Source organism: Melanerpes formicivorus, unplaced genomic scaffold (assembly GCF_026170545.1).
Source record: "Melanerpes formicivorus ecotype bairdi unplaced genomic scaffold, bMelFor1.0.p_v2 SCAF_17, whole genome shotgun sequence".
NCBI lineage: Eukaryota > Metazoa > Chordata > Aves > Piciformes > Picidae > Melanerpes > Melanerpes formicivorus.
In genome coordinates this window covers 7936096-7956233 of record NW_027142369.1, presented here as the reverse complement: position 1 = coordinate 7956233, position 20138 = coordinate 7936096, and the positions used below count along the sequence as shown (strand labels likewise).

Below are 20138 nucleotides of genomic sequence, written 5' to 3'. Positions count from 1 at the left end.
CTCCTTTTGCCAGCTGACTGCCAGCTCAGGCAGATTAAGACAATGGCTAAGTGAAAGTACCCATCAGATTTACTTCCAGTTGTTACAGAGCTCTTTCCCAGGAATTCTGATGGGTCTTTACTTGCAGAGCTCAGGCATTCATCAAAACAGCAATTCATCAAGAGCTGTTCATGAAAAATACTTTAAAAATATTTGTTCTGGCATTTCTTATGGGCATTGATGAGTGTGTGAACTCTTCAAATTACTGGTTAGTCAATAAGGCACACGGCAAGCATTCAGCTCAGACAAGCAAGGAGTGCGCTCATACCTTTACAATATTTTTAAACAACGCCACTGTTGACTAATTAGGGAGTTGCATCAACAGCACTCAAAATGAGATGCAGCACTTCTAAACCTACATTCTGGATATTGACAGAGAAAGAGAGCTCCTGAGATTAACTGATCGCGGATGGAAGGGAAATAATTTGTTAGAGCATCAATGTAATTAATGTTAGAACACTAATTATTCTTAACCTGAATGAAGACTCAGACAAATCTATTTAGTTTCATCATTTGAATAGAAGAAATGAGACTAAAGCTATAAAGTCTCATAATTCTGACAGTGATATAAGAACACTGTTGCAGTTTGAGCTGGGTGCCCCCTGCAATGTTTACTTCCTGTGTCCAGAAGTCCAGCCCAGAGGGGTGGACACAGGAAATTATGTAGTATTTCCTACCACAATTCTTTGCACCACTATAAGATCCAGTGCAGGGTCTAGCACTTCCTCTTTTCTTCCTCTTCAGTCAGCTGGTAACTGGGGGAGATGTCTCCTGGCTTTGGGCCTGGCTATGCCCAAGGCCATGGGGGGATGGGCAGTCTCAGATTTGGCCAGCTGAGACTAGCCTAGCAGTGGGAGGGGGAAGAAGGAGCCCTGGGGGTCTTGGGTGTACCCTCAGGTGGGGATGGGGTCTCTCTGGGTCTGTTTTTGGGATCTTTCTTTGTCACTGCGCTTTTGGCTTTCTGTAAACGTTCACTGCTTTTTATTTAAACTTTCCATCACTTTTGGAATCCGTTTGTCTGAGTGTTTATTGTTGCCAGTGGTGGGGAAGGGGGCTGCCTCAACCCAGCACAAACACATATAACATGTATAGATAACCTACAACCAAGAGAAATGGGAAATCTAGGAGAGAAGAAAGTGATAGCAATCAAGAGATTTCAGGGTTGTAGATGGTTACTGACTGCCAGATTGAAATCTGTCTAAACAATAGTTTGGCAATTCAGGAGAGGAAAACGCAACTATCAGGAGCAAGCAGAGATCAAGCGCATCTTTTCCACATAAGATTCTATGCACAAGTGTCCCTACAATGCAAAATCCAGAATGAAAACAGCAAGTTCTATGCAAATGGATGTATGAGATGAATAACTATTTTGAGCCTACTCAGTTAGGGCCAGCACTAGGAAACTCTATCATCCTGTAACAAGAAATAAAGTCTAAAAAAGGTTTATTAAATATATCTCCTGGTGAAAGCAGGACCATTCTCAAAATAGTCTGAGCAGAAGCTTCTTGCTTGGCTTTAAATGCACAAAACAATGGCTTTTCTATTTCTTGCCTTGAAATATATCCAAACTTGGGATTCGGGATTCAGTGTCTTTCATTGTTCTCTACTTATAGATTCTATATATTCACTAGAAAACCACAATTTACATTATCTGGTCATATACCAGAGTGTGCTCAGTCGCTAAAAACATTTTCTTATCTGCATTTAGGAGCAGTATGGATGCAGCCTCAATCTCTGCCAGACATTAGTGTGGAAAAGGCGTTGGTCTTTTACATTACAACCTGATTGCCTGTTCTTTTATCCTATTACTCCTACAGAAAGTGCCCCAAGGAATATTTCCAGACAGATTCTTCCTCCTTGCTATCAAGGTTGCCTACGAACATTTGTAGATATTCACCTATCCTTAGTCAGGAAACTAAAAGACATTTTATTTCTTTTGTACTTCCTCATCTAATAGTATTTCCTTCTGAATTGCCTTCAGTTCACTGCACTGTTAATTAGCTTTTATGCATTACCAGAGATGGATGCATATCAGCAGTGACTTAAGTGACTTCTCTATAGCTTGCCTTTCAGTTTCCATTCATAAGACACTTCAACCTACATTAGTTAAATTGTTTCCCCCTTGTAATACTTCATCATTTGCATAACATCTCCCATTCTAAAGTAAAAAAGGACAAAGCAGCTCAGGAAATAAAGGTCCAAGTAACAATATTTGCCTTTGCCTGAAATACTCAAGACTGCCAGGACAATATAACATTTTCTGAGGGTTTTTCAACACAGTATTTTCTACATGTCATTTGGAAATACCTGAGCCTTGCTTTAAAACCAAATTACTGTGATCTTAGTTGTATAGGGATATTGTTTTAATCCAAAATTTCATTAAAAAAAAGAATCAAAAATCAAAAATCCCAAACCTTGTAACCACTAAAATACCTACATAAGACAGTCATGTGGCCCTGTACCAAGGATTTCTTTAACAGACTGAAAACAGCACACAGCTTTGAATAAACACTTTAAGAACAGATTTATATCTCACATACTGTTTCCTTTCTATTACTTAATTATTAGAGAGAACTGGTAGTAGTTAACAGTATCTGAAACTCTTAGAATTAAAAAGAACACAGCTCTAAAATTATTTAGTTACATAATATGAGAGTGAGTCTGACTTACACAAACGTTGAATCATTTAGAGGTTTAAAGCGGAGTTTTCCCAAACTGGTTGTCTATAGACTCCTGTCAGTGGTCTGCAGCTCGAAGTTTACAGCTGTATGATTGCACAGTGCTCATTCCCTACAGACAATGGGGAAAGATGAGATTAATGAAAAAAAACATTGACCACGAAAAACACTTAAGAGAAACCACTTAACTTGGGCCCCAAGACATCTCACAGGCCAACACAACCACATAGCCATCAATCAAAAAGAAGAGTGGTACCAACCTAGAGTTCTAAGCAAAATAAATGCATATTTTTCAGACAATTTTGGCCTAATTTCAGGACAGCCCAAGATATCTCTTAAATTACTTACTATATATATATGTAAGACTTTTGACCTTGGTGGCTTCTCCCAGCTCCTTGTGGAAATTAACCCTAACCTAGCCAAAGCCAGGACAATGTCATTAGTTCCAATTCCCATCCTAATAAGCTCACATTAAGAAACACATAGAAATGGTACCTGACCAGCAGATCCAAGCAGATGAGGCCCTCCATAGGCAAATAGAAGCAGCTTCCAGGTCACAAGCCCTAGTCCTCATGGGTGATTTCAACCACCCGGATATCTGCTGGAGGGACAACACAGCAAGGCACCAGCAATCCAGGATGTTCCTGGACTGCATAGAAGACAACTTCCTCCTCCAAATGGTGGAGAAACCAACAAGAAATGGTGCTATGCTGGACCTTGTTCTCACCAACAGGGAAGGGCTGGTAAGCAATGTGAGGCTCATAGACGGCCTTGGCTGCAGTGACCATGAAGCAGTAGAATTTAACATCCTCAGGGCAATCAGGAGGAAGTATTCCAAGCTCACGACCCTAGACTTTAGGGGTGCAGATTTTGATCGCTTCAGGGATCTGCTAGCCAAAGTGTCGTGGGACAAAGCCCTGGAGGGAAGACGGACCCAGGACAGCTGGTCAGTATTCAAGGACCACCTCCTCTGTGTCCAGGAGCTCTGTATACCAACAAAGAGAAAAGCAGGTAAGAATGCTAGGAGGCCTGCCTGGATGGGCAAGGAGCTACTGGACACACTATTACTTAAAAGGAAACTCTACAGGAAGTGGAGGGAAGGACAGGTAGAACAGGGGGAATATAAGGAAGCTGCCCGAGCAGCAAGAGTCCTGGTTAGGAAAGCCAAAGCAGAGTTTGAGTTGAATCTAGCCAGGGAGATTAAAGGGAATACTAAGAACTTTTACAGGTATATTAATGGGAAGAAGAAGACTAGGGAAGGTGTGGGCCCCCTCAGAAAGGAAAATGGTGACATGGTCACATGTGATGAGGAAAAGGCTGAGGTACTTAATAACTTCTTTACCTCAGTCTTCACTGCAAGGGCCTCTAGCCACACTCCTGATGTTATGGAAGTCAAAGCCAGGGACGGGGAGGAAGAACTGCCCATTGTAAGTGCAGATCAGGTTCGTGATCACCTGAAGAACCTGAAAGTGTTCAAGTCCATGGGACCCGACGGGTTACACCCACGGGTACTGAGAGAACTGGCAGATGAGGTTGCTAAACCCCTCTCTATTATATTTCAAAAGTCATGGCAATCTGGGGAAGTCCCCACAGACTGGAAAAGGGGAAACATTGCCCCCATCTTCAAAAAGGGCAAGAAGGAGGAACCAGGGAACTACAGGCCAGTCAGTCTCACCTCTGTGCCTGGAAAGATCATGGAGCAGATCCTCCTGGAGTCACTACTCGCTCAAAAGAATAGTGAAGAGGTGATTGGGAACAGTCAGCATGGCTTTGCCAAGGGCAAACCCTGCCTGACCAATCTGCTGGCATTCTATGAGCAGGTGACAAAATTAATAGATGAGGGGCGAGCAACTGATGTCGTTTACCTGGACCTGAGCAAAGCCTTCGACACTGTCCCGCACCACATCCTGGTCTCCAAACTGGTGACACATGGGTTTGATGGGTGGACCACTAGATGGATAAGGAACTGGCTTGATGGCCGCACCCAAAGAGTGGCTGTCAATGGCTCCATGTCCCAGTGGAGGCCAGTGACAAGCGGAGTCCCTCAGGGATCAGTCCTGGGACCTGTCTTATTCAACATCTTTGTGGGGGACATGGACAGTGGCATTGAGTGCACCCTCAGCAAGTTTGCTGATGACACCAAGCTGTGTGGTGCAGCAGACACGCTGGAGGGAAGGGAGGCCATCCAGAGGGACCTTGACAGGCTGGAGAGGTGGGCACAAGCCAACCTCATGAAGTTCAATAAGAGCAAGTGCAGGGTCCTGCATCTGGGTCGAGGCAATCCCAGACACAAATACAGGCTGGACAGTGACTGGCTGGAAAGTAGCCCTGAAGAGAGAGACTTGGGGGTGCTGGTGGACAAAAAGCTCAACATGAGCTCTCAGTGTGCACTTGCAGCCCGCAAAGCCAATCAGATCCTAGGCTGCATCAGGAGAAGTGTGGCTAGCAGGTCGAGGGAGGTGATCCTCCCCCTCTACTCAGCCCTGGTGAGACCCCACCTGGAGTACTGTGTCCAGTTCTGGAGCCCCTATTACAAGAGGGATGTGGAGGTGCTGGAACGTGTCCAGAGAAGGGCCACAAGGATGATCAGAGGGCTGGAGCACCTCTCCTATGAGGACAGACCGAAGGAGTTGGGGCTGTTCAGTCTGCAGAAGAGAAGGCTCCGAGGTGACCTAATTGTGGCCTTCCAGTATCTGAAGGGGGCCTACAGGAAGGCTGGGGAAGGACTTCTCAGGATCTCAGGTAGTGATAGGACTAGGGGGAATGGAATGAAGCTGGAGGTGGGGAGATTCAGGCTAGATGTGAGGAGGAGGTTCTTCACCATGAGAGTGGTGAAGCCCTGGAATGGGTTGTCCGGGGAGGTGGTCGAGGCCCCGTCCCTGGGGGTGTTTAAGAGCAGGCTGGATGAGGCTCTGTCCAGCCTGATCTAGTGTGGGGTGTCCCTGCCCATGGCAGGGGGGTTGGAACTAGATGATCCTTGTGGTCCCTTCCAACCCTGAATGAAACTATGAAACTATGAAACTAAGAATAAATATATACTACTCCACGGGAATAGGCCTGTCAATTTTTGGTCTCAAAAACACATTTCAAATGAAGACCTTGATTTTTGGGTTTTGTTTTTCTTTTTTTAACCAGTGATGGCTAAAATCAGTCTCAGGGATACATTCAAGGATACTTGCTTATTAAAGCATATAAACTTTTCAATGCCACAAAACAGAGGCTCAGTTGCTAAAAGATCATAAGCAATTTCAATATTCCTCGGGGCTAATGAAAAACTGCTCTGATTGTATTAGTTATCCAAGTATTACAACTCTCACCACAGGATATAAAAGATTCATGTTAGTAGACATTTAAGCTCACGAAAGTAGAGCAATACTTAATGGGTAGTGAACTGCATTGGAATACTCCTTAAAGCAGTTTCTCTTTTTCTGTATTAAAACACATTTTATTTCACCCAACCCATGTGAAAACTGCAAATTCTCAAACAGGATTGCTACCCCAAAATTCAAGCAAAACTTGTGGGTGTCCACATATGGGCCTGTACTTCATAGAGCAAAGTGGTTCCATTCAAGCAAGAAATTTTGTGAATTAGTGGCTAGCCCTAACCTTATGAGCAATAACAAAAAGAATAACTTTAATAAACCCAGAAAATTCAATAAGAAGAATATTTCCACAATTTTGGATACTGAAATACACTGCAAGTGTGAAGCAACTTGCATGAAAGATACACTGCTGTTCTTTCTAATGCTTCTGCTTGGGTTTTTACTTAGTGAGATACTAATGAATATGGAAACAGTAATTACATTGACTTCCAAAATTTCTGATCTCTCTAAAGTTTCTCCTATCAAATGTATAATGTCACAGTCACATCCTCTGAATATTTTCAACTTGATTATAGAGCTCTTGCAGCATGCTTTATACTGTTTGTGCCAGGCAATAACCCAAAAGAACAAAACCAGACTATTTGGAGGGATGATGTGGGCTCCCTAGCCATATGCACACAATCAGAATTCACAGTGAGATCTATGAAATCTCCCACTATTGTAATGCTTAGGAAAGTATAAAAATTGGGATTCAGTCATCAGTCTTTTCCTGATTTTACCACAAACTTTTGATTTCCTCCAGATGTCCATTGGAAAAATGTTTCTATCCAGTTGCTCCCTACCTGGTTTTCAGGCTGTGCTGCAGCTCTTGCTTAACACATTAGGGTCAGGCTGTCAAACCTTTCAAAACTGGGGAACATTCCTTTTTGAGCAGACAATTCTGTCTTCCCTAGCCTGTAGAATTCCTTTCTGTCATTTATCATATCTGTTTTTCATATCTCTGTTTTATCTTACACTTACTTGCTTGGGCAACCAGTACATGCCCTTCTTCAACCGCACTACCTTTATCCCTATTCTGTGTTAGCACCATTCTGTGAAGACTGCTACTCCTCACTGTAATTCCAAATGTGTTTTGGTACACATAATTCCTCCCTTCTGCCACCCCCAATAAACTGGCATGTTCCAACACTACTCTATGCTCCCACAAAAATTTGTGCAGTCCCACACTGGCTCATGCCAGGGAAACAGTGAAGTTTGAAGTTTTGTGAACGAAAAGCAGCAAGTCTCTTTCTTCAGTAGTGCTGTGCTTATGCCACCTTCAAGTACTTGTTTTACTATGGGATCGGTACTAAGGATTCTAGCTTCAGAAAGCATGAACAGCCTTGAAGTATAAACTATTAATAGTCTAAAAATCACTTAGGATACTGATCCTGTTAGAGATCATAGTGTTTGAAGCAAGAAAGCTTAATCCTTTTCAACTTCAGTTTATCTGCCTGCAGCTTAATTTCTGATTCCCAGGACCTGTCTGGGAAACATCATAGCTGGCTAGCTCAGAGATAGTGACCCCTTCTCTGATAACTTCTCCAAAGGGAAGGGCAATACAGCCAAGATGTGAGATCCCTTGACTTGAAACACCTCAACAGCTTCCCCTATGGGTTCTCAAACTAATCAACATGTTTCACTTTCCAGTGTACACCTTATGCTGTATGTGAGCTGCAATTTTAAAACAATCTCAAGATAAACATCACAGGCCATTTTAATTTTGGAGACCAGTGTGGATGCACAGACAAGAGAGAGATATATTGTGATTATTTCTTTTTTTTTTTTTTTTTTTAGAGACTTCATTTTTGTTCTTCAACATTTAGTCACCTAGTTTAAATAGACAGATAAGTAATTCAGACTTGGAGTGTCTGTCGCACAGAAGAAACATAACCATCATCACTCTAAATATTCTGCTCACATGTAGTGATCCAAACTAGGCCTTCCAAAATGGAAGGTTTGCATATCAAAAAGTTAATTAACAGATATAGTCCATTTCCATACATCTTCCTCTAAAGGTTACTGCAACCACATTTCCTGAGTATCTTTTAACAATTTAATGGCAGCCTGGCATGGTACCATGACAAATAAATTTAACTGACACACAGTGGCAGAATAAAAAGTATAATGAAGCAATGTATTTCTTATGGAGATATGACATGAAAAACATTGACCTGTAGTCCTAAGTCACTTTGATAAGACAAAAGCTTTCTTGGTAATAAAAACAAATCAGTCAATGTTCTGAAAGACTACTCTAACAAACCATCACGGAAGCCATTCAGCTGTGGTAACTCCATTTGCGAAACAGGAGACATTATTATTCCACCTTTGTTCTTCAAGTTTGGTGATAACATTAAATGCACTATGACAAAGTAGCCTCCTTGATTAATGGGAGATCCCTCCAGAAATGGCAGTGGGACTCAGCTTAGAAACGTATGCTACATTGCTGATCTTATTAAACAAAGCCAGCCTGACATTAGGAACAGATATTTGGGCTTCAATGACAGGAAGGAATATTAATTGCAGAGAAGCTGAAGATAGCCCCACATGAAATATTGCCGACTTGGACACAGTTTATATTGACATGCAACTAGAACATGAGGCAAATGAAAGAGGGGTCAAGAGTACAGACATTTTGCATAAGAAAGGGACAAAAAAAAAACAGGCACCTTCAGCCCATGAATTCCAAACTGATTCTCAGAAAGTGGATCCTACACTGCTTTGGAAGAAAACAAGGTTGTGCCTTACAATTTCTTCTGCAAGGTACAGAAATGTTATTACTATAGGTACTATGACTGGAAGAAACTAAGAAATTTACAGGAAAGTTGTGCAGGTAGAAAAAGATCACTAGCTATAATTAGAAACTGTATTTTTCTAACCTTTAGCCATCCTTCCACACACATTCAGCAGCTGGAATGTCATAATGATTCTTTTCTTAATCAGCCCCATTCTCTTTGCCATTCTGGTTTCTAAGTGAGGTAGGGTTTGGAAATATTAAGGTACCAGGGGAGATGGCAATGAAGTATTTCTGAACTGGAAATAACCTGCTGGAAGACTTAGGAGACCTCCTCTTTAATCACTCTGTCCCTTATCCTGCAATGATTTTTGTAGATTTTGCATGCTTACAAACAAATTCTGTCCTAATCTATACCAGAATCAACTCCACTGAACGCAGTCAGAATTTTGTCTAGTTGCACAACACCCAGTTAAATAAGCACAAAGGCTGCTGACTAGGAGATAAATGGACACACAGAGTAAAAGAGAGGGAAAAGGAGGTAAATGAAAGGAGCAGATTATGGAATAAGAGCTGAAAAAGGCATCACAGATAAGATATGCAACACTTCTGGATGACGAGCAAAATATAAGGTAGTCAGTTTATGACCTTGTATAAACTGAGTTGTATAAAATGAGAGTGTTTGAAATTTCTGCATAAATTCAGAAATGTTGGTCCTGCTGATGCAACATGAATTATGATAGATGTAATACTGAGAGATCCCACTTGAATTCAGGTCTATCAGGCACTGCACAAGCAAATTGGTAGAAAATTTCCTGCCTTATCCTCTTAAGATATGAACTTATATGATATGCTTTATCTATAGATAAGATATGAACTAAGATATGATAGGGGTAGAAAACAATAGATCTGAGGGGAGAAAAAAAAAGAAAAGATTAGTCAATGTCTCTGTTACTAGACCTATGTGTAAAACTAGGTTATGAATAAGGCTACCAAGAATGGCAGCAGGTGCCACATCAAACTGTACCATGGTGAGAAAATCAAGGACTTCACCCCTGTAGAAGACAAAGTATTCGAGTATCCTGGACTGTGGGAAAAGAATCCTGTCTCAGCAAAGTTGAAAATAATTGTCATTCATCTTTAACTGATGAGACTCCTCTTTAAAAGCTGAATGGCTTTGCAAGGGGAAATTTTAAACACTGCAGTGTTTTTTTCATATCGCACATCTTAAAAAATAAAATTAAATTTCCAGTGCAAAACTGCATTTACATAATCTAGATAACAACTGCAGCTGCAAATTCCCAGCATGGATGAGTATCAGGAAAACACTGTGTGATGGCAAAATAAGTTTGCTTTAAGAATTTGTCACTCATGGCAGTTATTATAGTGGTTTATGCACTTAGATCAATTACTACCACTTGGATAGGTTTAAGAGATTCCATGTTTGTTTATAGTCATTAATGAACCTTTCATGAGACATGTGTTATTTATAAACTTATGATCAACTAACCTCAAAAAGGACTTTCAAAGGGACTCTCATGATTTACAAAATTAACATATCAGCCTTATTTTTTAATCTTCAGCTTTAAAGAAATGTTAAGTAGTTTTCATATTTTGGCACCATCATAATCACATAGGGAAACTGTATAGAAGAACCTGGGTAAATAAAGGCCTCTCAGTCTCACCTCCATTCCCAGAAAGGTGATGGAACAGTTTGTTCATGAGGCCATCTCAAAGCATACTGACATTGAGGGGGTTATTAGAAGTAGTCATCACAAATTCATCAAGGAGAAGTCATGTTTGACCAATCTGATTGCCTTTTACAATGGCATAACTGGTTGGATAGATGAAGGGAGGGCAGAGGATGTGGTCTGCCTTGATTTCAGCAAGGCTTTTGACACCATCTCCCACATTACTTGAATCGAAAGAGAAGAAAAAAGATTGCATAAAGTCAGATAATTAGAAAAAAGCTTATCAAGAGAAAGCTGATGGATGCTTGTCTTGCCCTTTTAGTGATTCAGCTTGAAGTTCTGCAAAAAGACTTCTGAAAAACCTCCAAAAATTCAGCCAAAGGTGGTATAGCAGTTGACCTATTAAGGGAGCACAAGGATTGTAATGTATTGAATAGTCTCAGTTCCCCAGTCTCCTGGATGATTTGCAGAAAATGAGAGTAGTGGAATATCCTTTCTCTAGGTGTTAGCTAGGTGAATCACAGGACTGTGACCCCAGCCACAGACCGTCCACAGAGGTGACTTCCACTGCTTCTCCAAACACACTTCTGCAGAAACTCCTCTCTATCATAATACAATATTTTGTAAGAATGCTCAATTGAAACTGCCCATAGGGCATAGGCTCACTGAATCTTTGTGAAGTGCAACAGGAAAGTGACCACAACCATAATTAATACATATATTTAATACAAGTTCCAACATCAAGAGTGCTTTTATCTCCACACCACAATTTTCTCCATGCCTAGGACAAGCAACAGACTCCTTGTGCCCTAGATGCAAGCCGTATGATTCCTTCAGCCTACTTACTGCCTAAAATCAAAAGGCCCTGTTTCACTTTATTTTAAACACTACCAAAACTTTTTTTAACAAATTCAAAGATCTGTTTTAGATACTCTACTGAATAATTTGACCCAATACCAGCCTGATCAACTCCCTTTCCAGAGGTATCTATGACATTGGGATGTTTTGAATTGCCCATAAGATAGAGAGGACGGCTGTTTTCAGGATATTATGTATATAAACACTTTTCTTCTTTTAGTGTTAGCTCTGTGAACAGGGCTAGCCCTAAGGCAACGCCTAAGGCAGAAAGTGAAATACATTTTTTAAAGGCTGTTTGTTAATTGAGCCCTAAACTGCTTCCCTGTTCCTTGCCAGTTTTATCCTAACATAAGAACAAATGTTAAAGCATTGCCGGATGCTGGGCTACTCAGAGTACTCTGAGCCTCCTCTCATTTCCTTGGCAGCTGAGATCTTTCAGCACTACCCAAATTTTGCTCAGCATCTAACAGGATTCAGCCCTAAATGGTCTGCAATCTGCCTATGAATATTTTAATTACATGCTGTTATGCAAAATGAAAACAACCATCAAAGCACAAACAGCTCCACTAGAACTTGTCAACTGTGACAGCAGTGGTTTTATAATTTCAGCCTGTTTATTGTGCTTTGATCATTTCTCTGTAACAGGTTGCGACTGAGGGCACTGAGAGCTAGTTTCCTTCTTTACAAAAGAAAAGTGGCAGGAGTTTTCCCATAACTTTGCTGCCCTCCTGCACACTGCAGAGAATTAGGAGAAAATGAAGGAGTTTCTCAGATCACAAGCCTGAAACTAACCCTTTTCCTGAAGGCCATTGGACTGAAGGAGAATGATCAGAGTAGCTTCCATGAAAGAAGAAGAGTCCATCTGGCAGCAGACTAAGGAGAGAGAAGTGGTTCAGTGCCAGTCAGGTTCTGCTCTCATATATGCATCAATTGTGCTGGAATGACATAAGGCACTCAACTCTTGCCTTCTTTGCATGGTGGCACCATACAGAAGTAAAAACCAGGCTCCGCTGCAGATGGAGCCAGTTCCCAAAAGCAGAAACTCTCCAAGCAGTATCTTTTTGACATTTCTCTTTCCCCTTAGGACACTGTGATTCACTGTCTAGACCAATACACAGCTTTCAGATTTACTCTTGGCTATTGAGGCAATGGGTTTTGGCAAATGGCATTGGGTTTTTCACTCCTGTTGTGTTCTTGCGCACTGGTGCCCATGATGCTACACTGCTCCACTGATTGACATCTTACATGTAAAAAAAAAAAAACAAAATAATAATTTCAGTCTTCCCACTTTATTAGATGTGGGGCTTTCAACACACTCCCCAGAGTGCCATTGGGCGCCATTACTGTTTCTAACGCAGTTTGATGGCAGCTTTTCCCCAGCTGCCTGCCTCTGTACCTGTAGCTCTTCAGCTTCCTAGAGTTACTATTTTGGCAGCTATGTTTCAGCAGTGTCTGGTTGTCATCTGAGAACATCTGTCTCTGCTGAAGACAGGTGCACAGGATGATATCTCTCACCAATGCCAGCTAACATTTTTGCCTGTTATTTCAGTGTCAGTACTACCAAGATTCCAGCACTCAGTAGCTGTTCGTTTATTGTCAGGGGTACAGCGTAAATATTTAACAGGCAGATTCAGTGCCAGCCTACCTTCTGCTCTTGTTCTTGACAGGAAAGGTGATCCAGTAAGCATCCAATACATGAGAGGGATTAGTAACTTCTAGTTCTGCACTGATAGAATTTGACCTCTGTCATACAGTTGGACTTGAAACTTACTTTCATGGTCATAAAGATGAATTACATATAACCAGTTTTAATTTCTAAATAATCAGTTTAATTTCTACATCACCAGGAGTCTAGAGTGTTACCTGCAGAAATGGATCTAAACTTACAAATGGGTGAGATCTAAAATCCAGTGTCAGTTATTGACACCAGTATGGAAATATGTTGCCAAGGGCCCAGTTGTTAACATCAAGGCATATAAGACAGTCCTGTGGTAGGGGTGTAGGAGGAGGAAGAACAGCCCAGAAAGCACAGCCCAGAAAGAAGTCAAAGGGATGTGGACAACAGGAAATAAAAGAGGATGAGCCAGGAATAAAATTTTATGAACAAGCTTTGTTGAACATGCACAGCCTAAGTCATAAAGCCGAAAGATAAGTATTTGTGGGGAGTCTACATAGATTTGAGCTGCAGGGAGATGGAATGGGATAGTGAGGCTGTTAGGATGAATATGAAAATGGAGTGAGGTAACTCTGGCAGAGAGGTCCTTATACCATGCGTAAATGGCTTCTAAGAGCTTGACTGAACAGCTGTCCAAATACTTTGAACAGAGATAAATTCAGTAATCCAAGAGGAAATAGCCTAAAAGACATTTTCAGTATTCTCTCCTGCAGTCTTACTCTGCAGAAATAATTTTTTTAAGCATACTTCATCTCTTTAGCAGCCTAAAAAAAACAGACAGGCAAAGCTGGAAAATAAACCTGTTTGGAAGAGCCAGCATTAAGATAATTCAAGAGGAGTAAGACAACTGCTTAGCTAATTTTCCTTGTCTTTAACTTGGCAATGAAAGGAAGGGAAAAGCTTTTGTTAATGAAAATAAAAACATTCATGCCTTTCAGAGCCCTTATCAACTTATGAAAAGGGCTATGCTAGAATGTAGATATAAACTGTGAGATACCTCAGAAGAGAAGGAATCTGACACTGACATGACATTTCCAGTTTGACAGTGACTTCCTGCTTCCCTACTACTGAAAGGTTCATCAGTTTCCATAAACTTTTGAGAGCTTGGAAGAATGAGATGAAATATTACTTTTTCTCTCTGGATGTTCTTCTTTTAACCATCTACAATGACACTTTTTTCTCTTTAAAGACGTTGTACTTTTCTTTTTAAAAAATTCAAGGCTGCAAAACAAAACAAGATCAAAAATCAGGATCATCCCACAGACTTGGCCTGCTTTTCATCAAAATGCTGCAGTATTTCCCGAAAGCTTTGATGAACCCCATGACAGGCAAAATCTGAGTCAGAGGCCAGGTGAATCTCACCTAGTAACTAAGTTTTGTTCTTGTCTGAATGGAGTGAGAGAACTTGGTTGAATTTTGCTGTAAGTTTGATGCTTGTTCACATCCCTAATTCAAAGTTTCCGAAAGTGCGAAGTCGCAGACTTCTGTAGTCTGTTAGCTTTACTAAAACTGATTGTATGCATGCTGTCTCTATACAAAGACATAAGATCTAAAGTACTTCCAAATCTAATATAAATGTGATCAAGCATAGGAAGACAAAGTCTTGCCTGGACTGTGTCCTCACAGTATTGGCTAACCCATATCTGATCATCTTTACCATTATGAAGAATCATATAGTCATCAATTCAACTCATCCCATCTTTGGATAGTACCTTTTCCTTGGCAAGACCTTGAATCTCACAGCACCATTTACATAGGTCCACAAAACCTACAGAAAAAAAAAAAAATAGGAAGTCCTTTTTGGAAACTCTAATAAATAACAATAGATGGCCTTGACATGAGTGTGTGGCTGAATTCATTCTAAAGACTCTTCAAGATAACAGTGTTAAGCCTCTTAAGCAAAAGACTTCCTTTGTCCTCCCTCCAGTGCCATCAGTTAAGCCCTTGTATTCATCATCACTACTAATCAAAAACTATCTAGCATAGTTATAGACAAGGAGATTTCATCTTTACATTAAGTGTTTGCAGTCCTCATCAAGAGAGGTCTCTTCCTCCTAATTTAGCATCAAGCTGCAAAATAATGAGGTGAAATTTGCATTTCTCAGGCCCTGCAAACAAACCCCAAACTAATTACTGTTTACTGGAAAGAGCTTGACAAATAGTGCCTTCCCACCTATGGATCTGTTAAATGTCCTTAGTAAAACAATAGAGTTACATAAAAATTGTTGACAGGTTTCCTAATGGCAATAGGTGATGGCATCAGTGTTCATCAGAAAGGACTTGAAAATTAAAATTGTGACATACAAATTCCTCTTCCAAAAAGTCCCACCGCTAACAGCACATGTTAGGTTTTGGCTCACATTATACTTATTGGAAATACAACATAAAGATTGGATTGCGCACAGAAATTATTTTGGTTTGGTTGAGAGTTTTTTGGCAGAACTACGTGAATACAGAACAGTTTCAGTCTTTAAGAGTTTCCTAGACCTGGAGAAAAACATTGTATCAGGCGTTATTATAGGCATTCAGGACTGAAACTTGTCAGAATGTATATTCACAACTTGTTGTTGTCAACATGTTCCAGTGTTTGAAATGAAGCCTGTTTAGGTCTCCTTTTTGAAGTATCTTTTCAGCAACTACTTTATTTCCTTCCATTGGGGTTTATTTTGTAAACGTTATGGGTTTCCAAGACATCCAGCATCTTGCAATGTATTATTGCATTTCTCCATTAAGAATGCTGAAAATTAAAACTGTCAGTTAAAATATGTTTTAAAGTCAAGCTAACTGGTAAGTATATTTGTGGCAGATCACATCTCACTGATCAACGTCATAGTCAACGAACCATAAGTTCAGTAGGTCCACAAGGAACAAGTCCTAAACCCAGAGCACTCTGAATGCAAACTGAAAGCAGATGTGAAAAGGACAAGCACCATATGAATGCCAGTTTCTTCATTATTATGCTATGCTCTGTGTTTTCAAGACAGAAATTCTTCCAAACATAAACAACATGACAATGAACTTCAGAAAAGGGGAGTAGTTAAAACATACAAAAAGCTTCCCAGAAAAGCTCTTCTAACTCCAAGTGAGTTACAATGATCCATGCTATTCATTGAGGCCTTTTAGAAAAGCAAACCAGAAGACATGCAAGCTTCTAGTCTGATCCCTGCAAAAAGGGCAGTAAGAAAACATGGCTGATTTTCTGATTATAGGAACAGGACAACTGATTACAACTATGTATATAACTTCTGTAAATTTGAAAGAACAAGTTTGAGGTAAAGAAGTTTAAGGAGACAAGAAGCAGTGTCCATTTCCAACCCTGCATTAGCTTTTCCAGTGACTTTTATATGTGGGATATGTTGGACTCAAGAGAAAGATTATCTTATAGGGACATCACTGACATGTCCACCCCTATCTAAAACTGTTATCTTGAGCTAGTTGCCCTAAGTGCCCTATAAGAAAGAAAGAAGTGGGTTTAGGCAGGATCCACCCAACTTATTTTGCACATCTTCTTTCCGGTACATTAAGACTTCACTTAGAAGTCTCCTGTTCCTCTACACTGACTATAAAGGGAATCTCAATGATTCCCTCAGAAGCAGGTTTACATTACAGATCATAAAGATTAAATATGCCAAAGCTTACCCCTAAGATCTATAGAAAAAGTATATAAACTTTTCTATCATGGAGAAAAGAGAGAGCTTTGCCAGATGACACTGCAGGAGTGCATCAGAAAAGGCACTGGATAGTTTACTCTCCAGTGTCTGCAATCAAGGTGGTATCTGGTTCACAATGCATAATTAACCAGTTTGACCTGAAGAACTCAGGTCTGCTTCTTGCAAAGCCCATCCCTTTGGTCCTTAAGACATAAGCCTGAAACAGAATTTTTTGTAAGGTTGAGAAGAGTAAATCAGTCTACCACACTTCCAGACAAATGTCACAAGCTCTTCTTGTGCTTTAAACCCAGTTAACAATTAAATCCCACACAGCCATTCATTCACCTTACTTCCAGTGAAATGGGAGAGAGAATCAGCAAGGTACAAGAATAAGACTCATGAGTTGAGATAAAGATGCTCTGATGAGTAAAATAAAAGCCACATGCACAAGCAAAGTAAAACAAGGAATTTGTTCACTACTTCCCATCAGCAGACAAGTGTTCAGCCATCTCCAGGATAGCAGGGCTCTATCACATCACAGAAAAAGGACATATCTTTGAATGTCTCCCTCTTCCTTCTTCTCCCAGCTTTATATGAGGAGCTGGTATGGTATCATACGGTATGGAGTATCACTTTTGTCATTTGGGGCCAGCTGTCCCAGCTGTTTTGCTTCCCAATATCTTGTGCACTCCCAGACTACTCACTGATGGGCTGGTGTGAGGTGCAGGAAAGGTCTTGAACCTGCATAAGTGCTACTCAGCAGTAACTGAAACATGGCTGTGTTATACACAGTCTCCAGCACAAATCCAATACATAGTCCCATACTAGCTACTCTGGAGAAAAATAACTCTACCTCAGCCAAAACCACAACACCTCTAGATAATTCTTTAGGGTGGTGGTGGGAGGGATGCCACTATTGGACATGTAAATGGAAAGAGTTGATATTGAATGAGTTTTTTGAAAGACCAAAAGCAAGGTCCTGGACCATGAAACCTATGAGACTGGAGACATCAGTGCTAGAAATTAGGACAAATTTAAGAATGCACATGTACTGATTGTTGCTTCTGTGAGTGTTATTTCATTTTCATTTGCCATGTCTCCATAGGAAAACCTCTCTGCTTGTCACTCTGCAAGCCAGGTATGTTCTCCAAAACCCAAGTCCTTTACTGGATATAGCCCAATCACCATGTGGGGCTTGCACAGTCCATCACTGACATTTTGGAAATAAGATATCTTCAGACCTTTAAAAATGGTATCTTTATACCACCTTATGAAGCCACGAATTTCTGTCAGTAGGTAAACAAACAACATCGTTAAAGTTTTATTTCCATCCTCTTTACTCCTCCACAGCATATTTAAGTATTCCCTTGAGTGCATCATCAAACACACACCACCACTGTAAGTAATGATAATGATGAGTGATAAGAGAAGTGTTCTGGCAGGTATATAATAGAACAACAGCAAGTGTCCAGTACGTTTACAATGATGCCTCTCAAGCTCAGTATTTTTTTCAGATTTCAATATCCAGAAGTCATCCATCTCATTTTTTATTTTGCAGTTAATAAAAAATGTCTTCCTTTTATGCACAATTATTGACAAGACAATTATCTAAATTAGTATTAGCTCTTTCTTGATTAGCAGGCAATTTAGCTGTGATTTGCAGACCAAACCTTGTCTATTTTAATAAATGCTTACATTGCTTTACCTGTGCTGAGCAATTAATTTCTCAGAAACTGCATTCAATTTTTCATGTGGTATTTTCCTTGCATTTGCATTGTGCCACTGTCATATAGAACGAGTTTTATTCACAGTCCAGGTTGCTTATGAAGCATCAAAACTGGAGGCAATTAATGGCTTGGAAGAGAAATTATTCCATGCCTCCAATTTACAATCCGCTCCAAGAGCAGCCAGCTGATAGCTACTGTCTTCAGCAGAGTCCCGTTACCTGTGTATATGTCTAGAAACAGGTACATCTCAAAATAACATTTGAAGATCTTTACTTTCAGGTTATTCCCCCCTGCTTCCCCTTGGATATTCAGTATGTGTAAGCAAGGCTTGAGACCTCACACCTGACTCTCCTTTACAACCATTCACAGCAGCAAATGTAAATCAGGTCTAATCCTTCACTGAAGCTGCCCAGGACATTCATTGACTTCAACAGGGCCGTGCTTATTTATACCGGCTCCAAACCTTGCTCATGGTATTTTACATTCACTTTACCATGGCACACATGATTGCACAAGCTGCAGGGCAGAAGAGTGAATAATTCAACCCTTTCCCCTCCTCCCCCCTATCTTTTCTTTGTACGTAAAACACCTACTCCACCCACAGAAATATATAGATATGCAAGATAAGTACAATAATGAGGTATAGCTTTGAGGCATGTCAACCCTGTGCATCTCAAAAGCATCTACCTTTGGAAACGTGGAATTGCTGTTAAAACATTGTTCCTGCTGTTGATTAATATAATTTTTTTTCTTTTTTAATGTGAAAACATGACGCTGTCTCCTCCAGTTTTTATAAGCTGAAAAAGCTCCATACAAGAAGTAGATAGCCTAGGTGGTCAGTTTGTACAGTCTGTCCTGGGTACTAAGGCTTTTAGGAATGGCTGTTCATCATGCATCTCAATTGTCTGATCAATAAACATAGTCTGTCAGAGCATATTGTACTCCCATTTCATGTAGGGCTGTTTTGACTTGTCAACTCAAGCAGAAGAATGCAAGTAAATTATATGAGTATTTTGCACTGCAGTATTGAAGGAGGATTTTAATTAGTAGGAACAAGAATTGGTTTGCAACATGATCTGATATGCCTCTTGCAGCAGAAACGATGTCAAGGGTTCTCACATTGAAGCAGAGCATTGCAACCAATTCTTATTCATGGCTAGCCACTCTTCCTGACACCCTTCAGATATCTCAGCTGTGAGCTTCTCTTTTATCACTGTGGCTTGTCTTTATCCTTCCACATGGCTGACCAAAACTAGTAGCTCACTCTCTGCCCCCATGTGCATTCTGCTGCGCTTGGAACTGGTTTTGAATACTTCTGCTTTCTCAATCTAACGAAATTCACCCAAAGTCACACACTTCCTCAATCTCCATCCCTAAATCCAGATATCAGAGAGTTTTATCTAAGGTGAAAGATTTAACCCAGACAAATACAAACACCAGCCCACCAGTCAGGACTGTCTGTTTCATAATGGCAACTTTATCAATGTCACACTACAAGCCAGTAACAAACCTTCAAATAGCACCTGTCCACAAGGCATTTAAGAGTGCCTTATAAACCACAGCTTACATACTGATGCAACACCATGCCTGCAAGAGCTTGTAATTTTCAGATAACTTTGTTACGTTAGTTTACTTTATAAGAGGTTTAGCAAGACCTTTAAAGTTACATATCTGGCAGGACTGGAAATAGAGTGCAAACACCCAGCTGCTAACCATTGTCTTCA

At 40.5% G+C, this 20138-nt stretch overlaps 1 protein-coding gene across 3 annotated transcripts in view; it reads right to left on the bottom strand.

Moving 5' to 3' along the window:
* Window positions 1-20138, bottom strand: part of TUNAR (TCL1 upstream neural differentiation-associated RNA) — a 182058-nt gene that overhangs the window by 75337 nt on the left and 86583 nt on the right. For all 3 annotated transcript variants that reach the window (XM_068148867.1, XM_068148860.1, XM_068148861.1), the window contains exon 2: window positions 2710-2829. The gene's annotated coding sequence lies outside the window, so the exon portion shown is untranslated. The remainder of the gene's footprint in view (window positions 1-2709; window positions 2830-20138) is intronic.